Here is a 6,249-nt window from a genome sequence, read left to right as displayed (position 1 = left end):
GTTTTTTTAAACCAAAAAAAAAAAAAAAAAAAAAAAGGGTAGTGGGAAACTGTAACCAGTGGTCTCACCAGATGTTTTCAAACCAGAACTAGGGCAACTGAGTTGTAATTTGTTTTTAAACAATTTATTTTCACAAATTTATGAGAGTAGGGAGCTGAGATTTTTCTTGCCTGAATTAGCAGGTAATTTCATTTTCCATTCGACTTTAGCAGAGAAGACCTCTCCTTAAGATGAAAATGTGAAGCAGAGGTTCTTGCCAAATCTAAAAAGTAGAGCAAAGATTAGTCTTAAGAAAACTCATAGATAAGGAGGAAGGATACCTTTTTCGAATACCCAGTCCCCTGTACTAAGCATATTCAGAGGCTTGCAAGACTTAATTTATTAATGACTATGACACGTGGCTTACGTCCTCCTCTTTACCTGCGTTCCTCCCGTCATCCTGAGTGAATTCATCACCCAAGTAGAGAGCTCACCCAGCACCAGCCTCAGAGTTCCTTGATGTGATCTTCACCCGCTCGCTTCTATTGCCACTTCCTGGATTTGTCATACACCCAATCTGTTTCACCTCTAACCTCATAAATGCAGACTTGACTTTGTCTGGCCAGAACTTTCATCCTAGCTCTGTCACTCAGTTACTCCCAGCACAGCCATTCTCAGTTCCCTAACATCTCATTTCCAGTACTCTTCCTCACTCTGCTGCAGCCTCTCACCCTTCTCAGGTTTCTCTGACTTGGGACCTCCAGTCCATAGACTTCTCTTCTTATTCCCTATCAGCCTTCTCCTGCCTTCACTTCTTTCATCTCCTGCTGCGTTCTATTTTAAATTACCACTCTCTTGCCAGGAACCACATCTCCTTTGCCCTGTTGCCCTGATATCACTTACCTGACAAAACAACAGCTCTAACTGGGTATCTGCTCCCAGATTACTGAGTGCACCCAGACAGAAAAAATAACTGCTATGCAGATTGGCATTTAACACTGTAAATTCAGGACCACCAACCTCAGCTAGATTATTCTTTATCTATACTGTTGGGAAGAGAAGGTTATCCTTATAATGTATTAGTCTCTACCATCTGAATCTCATACTTAATAAGCCAAGGTATAGTGTTATAAATTCTTTGTATACCAAAAATTAGTATTAGGCTGGATCATTTCAATTATTACCCTCTCTGACTCTCTAACTTGGCTTTTGTACTTACTTTCCTGTTTTACTTTATGGTTTTGGGTCTAGTCCATCCAATAAGGTAAATTTCTAATGTTTTTAAAATTAATATTTGATCAGTCAAAAAGAACATGTCTTAAACATTATGGAATGAAATGATAACGGAAGGGGAATCATTCCTACACGTAATTACCCTTTTTAGAGGCCTTTGTGAATCCAAGTTGTCTCTCTAGTTGTTGTCACTCAGGACAGGGGTCTTAGGCTCAGCTCACTTAAGTCATTTCATTCTTGCCTTTCCCAGCTTCCCCTTTTCATCATTTCTGATCCCACAAATTTCTAAAAACACACCCTTTTTTTCCCCCAAAAGTAGCAGGGAAAGCAGTGCTGTGTGTATGGGGAACAGGGCTAGGTATGTTTGTACGTATAGTTCATTTATTGCATGGCAGCGTAGCATACTGGTTAAGAGTTCAGGCTCTCCGGCGCAATTTCCCTAGTTACCTGCTCTGTGATTCTGGGCAAATTACTTTCTGTACCTCAGTTTTCCCATCTGTAATATACAGATAATAATACTAGTTCCTACCTCACAGTGTGATTGTGAGGATTAAATTACATATTTTAAATGAGTTAATATCTTAGAACTGGTAAGCACTCAGTAACTGTAAGCTATTATTCATAATTTAGAATAAATTATTATTAATAATAATAATTACAGCTTCTCTATTTCCTAAAATACACTTATTAAGAAGAGAATAATGATGAAAGCTAGGAGCTGTTAAAAGTCCATTGATTGGATGTAAAAAGTAGAGTTTTAGAATCACAAAGGACCCAAGAAATTATTTAGACCATTGGTTCTTAGGCAGTAATATGCATTAGAATCACTTATGAAATATTATAAAGTCACAGTTACCCAGGCCCTCCCTTCTCACATCTACCAAGTCAGAAATATTCACAGGCAGTTCCAAAGCATCTTCCTTGCAAGAACCACTGAACTAATTCAAGTCTTTAGATTTTATTATGAGGAAATTGAGACTTAGAATAAATAACTTGCCTAAGACCACAAGTGTAAGTGGGACCCAGGTAACGTAGCTCCTTGGTAAGTGATCTTCCTGCTCTTCTATGTTGCTTGCCAAATATTAAATTTTAAAGAAATTAATATGGGAGTTTATCCTTCTCTCAGTAATATCAGGAAGAATAACATAGGTTTTAAAAGTATACTTCATTCAGCATTTAATTCAAAATAAAACTTATTTTACAATAAAAATAAATGCAGATGACTTTTGTAGAGGACTTCATGCAAAGGACTTTTGCATAATTACAGTAGGATTTAAAGTGAATTTTGCTGTGCTTTTCATGTGGACGTTTGTTTTTGCCACAATGCTTGCTGCTAATTAGTACAAGGAAACACTGTGCGTTTTTGCTCCTCACGCCAACCTCACAGATTGACAGGCAAACAAAACAAATGGTTTATAGGGCAAGGTAGGTTGTAGGAATTAAATTCTTCAGAGCTCTCAATAATAAAATATGCATTTCTTATAATTAGGATTTTTTTAATTTACATTAAATTTTTTTAAACCTTTGTGAAATATTCTTGGAATTTTCCAGTCCATGAACAGTCAATGTAGGAAAATCAATGGTTATTAGGTATAGTTTTCTTATTGTAGCTTTACTGATTGGTAGATTAAAAGTCTAAAAACTATAGCAAAAATTTTTTTCTGAATTTTTCTATTTGGTATTGAGTACTATGATACTATATCTCTTAAAATGTTTTTCTTTATCCATAATATAAAGGAATCAAAAAATACATTAGAACTCGGATGTGAACTTGTGCAAAGGTGTGAAATAAATTGAGATGACAGGGCAGAAGCAAGAAAATGGAGCTCAAATTAAATCTACCCCTCAACGCAGGCCTGTTTATATTTTACTATGTTTGCTATCATAAATTTATTTCCATGTATGTGTTTCTTTGCTAGAAATGATAAATAGCTGCCAGCCCAACTTCTGATTCTTAGGCAACTCCATTGTACCAACAAACCACTCATTTTGATTTGGTAAGTGTGATGAAGTCCACTATCCCAGATCCCCATCAACCTGTTTTAAACTGTTGTTGCTTCTACTGCGTCTTTGCCTGATTCCATACCCTTTGCTCTACATTTCATCTCAGGTTTGACCTTTGGATCTTTTTACTTGATGCATGTGTCTGGCCTTCTGGCATTTGACTACAACCTGATCATCTTTGGTTTAGACTCACCTTCTAGTTCCAAGCTACCAAGATTTATACCCCCTGATTCCAGCAGTTCAGAAATTCCCGGCACAGCCATTGGCTGCTATCTAAAGGGGATCAACTTCAAACACTAGCCCTATATTATAAACATTTTTTCATTTGTTCAACAGATTGTACTCATCACTACTATGTGTAAGGCACTAGAGTAATTTCTGGGAAATACAGAAAATTAATTAGTAATAGAAAGCTTAATGCTCTTAAAATCTGGTAAAACAAATAATACAAGTATATAATGATAGTTTAAGATAGTGTGTGTGCAACTCTTATGAAGTATTTATACAAACAAAACATTAATTTTAAAAATCTTCAAATAGAAAATCCTTAAGCTGGAATTAAGGGGTATGGGGTACAAGAAGACATGACCAAAAGAACCTGGGATGTGATTCATGGATTAAAAAAGATTAGGAAGGGCTTCCCTGGTGGCGCAGTGGTTGAGAGTCCACCTGCCGATGCAGGGGACACGGGTTCGTGCCCGGGTCCGGGAAGATCCCACATGCCGCAGAGCGGCTGGGCCCGTGAGCCATGGCCACTGAGCCTGCGCGTCTGGAGCCTGTGCTCCGCAATGGGAGAGGCCACAGCAATGAGAGGCCCGCGTACCGCAAAAAAAAAAAAGATTAGGAACACTGACGGGTGTTTAACTAGACTTTGGAGGTAGGGTAGGATAGACACATGCAACAAACACATTCCAAAAGTGGAACCAAATCAACAAGAGCAGAAAAGGTTAAAGAAATTTTATTCGTCTAGACTGGTTGACAGTATATGTAAGGAGTGGAAGAAAGCCTAGAAAAGTTGGTTGGAACCAGATTATGAAAGGGTTTGAATACTGAGGAGTTTAGAGTTGGCACGTATGTTTTGGGGAGTCAGAAAGTTTTGAGCAGGAAATGATGATTGGCTTGATTTAGCAGTGCTGTACAGGAAGGATTTGGTAGTGAGGAGACAGGCAGGTAGAGACTGCAAACCAGGGAATCAGGAGGCTAATACAGACAGTAATCTAAAGTAAGGAGGGCCTGGAGACGATCTCTTTTTTTTTTTTTTTTTTTTTTTTTTGTGGTACGCGGGCCTCTCACTGTTGAGTCCCCTCCCGTTGCGGAGCACAGGCTCCGGTCGCGTAGGCTCAGCGGCCATGGCTCACGGGCCCAGCCGCTCTGCAGCATGTGGGATCTTCCCGGACCGGGGCACGAACCCGTGTCCCCTGCATCGGCAGGCGGACTCTCAACCACTGTGCCACCAGGGAAGCCCTGGAGACGACTTCTTAAGTGCCTGTTATGAGCTGGTGCTGGTGATACAATGAGGACTGGGTCCTTTTGATGAGGAAGTTTTTAGTCTAGCGAGATACTGATCTCTTAAAGGCTCCTAGAGGGGTCTCTATGCAAAACTTTGGGACCACTTCTGATCGTTTCCTGGTTACTAGGTTAATTAGATCGATCTTCATTTTATAATAGGATGTATTCTCTACCTTCTAAAACTACTTTTCCGTTTTATCAGTCTGCTAAGGCAAAAGTATCCCAACCACTTGCACATATTACTTAAAACAAGACAGGAACACGACACCATACAAGGCAAAGCAGAAAATGACACGTTTTAAAGAGATAACTGAAGATGATGGGGAGAATGAATTGGAGGTTAGATTAGGGACAAGAAAACCAGTTAAGAGGTTGTTGTGGTAATCTACCTGCTTGATTATGAGGGTCTGAACTAAGACAGTATGAAAGAAGAGGAGTCCTTAGTGGCTACTTCCACCATAATCCTTTCTATCACTGCCCTGGTACAACTCGGGGGTGGGTAAAGGACTCTCACTTGGAATTGATCTTGAACAGAGGGACTCAAGAACACAAGAAACACTTGTTTACTTCTGCAGACTTAGAGGTAAGGCTCCTACTGTCAAGCAGTCTCTTTTCCTGTTCCTTTCTTATTTGGAACATGGTTTACCAGCCTTCACATTGATTCTGTGAACTCCCTGATAAATTCTTGTTTTGCTTTAGTTAGCCCAAGTTGGTTCCTAGGGCTTACAATAAAAAACCTCTAATTGACACTGTATGTGATTTTTGAGGCACCTGTGGATAACCAGGTGGAGACTGTTAGAAATATGAAACTAGAATAGTGGTTCTCAAAGTGATGCATCAGCAGTACCTGAGAACTTGTTAGAAATGTAAGTTCTCAGGCCCCACCCCAGCTAACTGAATATGAAACTTGAGGAGTGGGGCCCGAGCAATCTGAATATCAGTAAGCCCTCTGGGTGATTCTAATGCAAACTACAGTTTGAGAACCAATTGAACTAGAGCTTAGAAGGGAGATTGGGGGTGGAGATAAAGATGTGTGAGTCAAATGAATGACAGTTGCTGTTAGGGGGAATGAATAACCTCCCAGAAGAGTGGAAGAGAAGATAAGCCCGTGAAGTACATGAAATAATCGAAGAAATTGAGACTAGTGCCATACAATCAAGGAAGGGGAAATTTAACAGAGGTGTCAGGTGCTATACAGAGGCCAAGGTGGATGAGAGAGCCAAGTGATAGGACTGACCATTAGAGGTTTTTGGTGTCAATTAAGAGAGAATTGGTACAGATAATGAAAATAAGTGGTGAGAGAACAAAGGCAAGAAAAAAACAAAGGATACTTTTTTGCAGTAGGTTGGGAGTGCAAGAAAGAAAGTTGAGGTAGATGTCTCAGTTTTTACTGCATAATAAACACTCGAAAACACAATGGCTTAAGACAGTAATTATTATTATAGCTCAAGTGTCTGAAGGTTGGCTGATCTCAGCTGGGCTTGCTCATATATCTGAAAGCCTAATGTGGGTTTTCCTCTGGGC

The 6,249-nt window shown here is 39.5% G+C and overlaps 1 pseudogene; it reads right to left on the bottom strand.

Moving 5' to 3' along the window:
* LOC112396976 (uncharacterized) overlaps nucleotides 1-3,479 on the bottom strand; it is a 3,838-nt pseudogene extending 359 nt beyond the window's left edge.
* Nucleotides 3,480-6,249: the final 2,770 nt, after the last annotated feature.

Source organism: Neophocaena asiaeorientalis, unplaced genomic scaffold, assembly GCF_003031525.2.
Source record: "Neophocaena asiaeorientalis asiaeorientalis breed wild unplaced genomic scaffold, Neophocaena_asiaeorientalis_V1.1 scaffold203, whole genome shotgun sequence".
Taxonomy (NCBI): domain Eukaryota; kingdom Metazoa; phylum Chordata; class Mammalia; order Artiodactyla; family Phocoenidae; genus Neophocaena; species Neophocaena asiaeorientalis.
The sequence above is the reverse complement of the archived record's forward strand: the minus strand, read 5'-3'. Positions and strand labels throughout refer to the sequence as shown.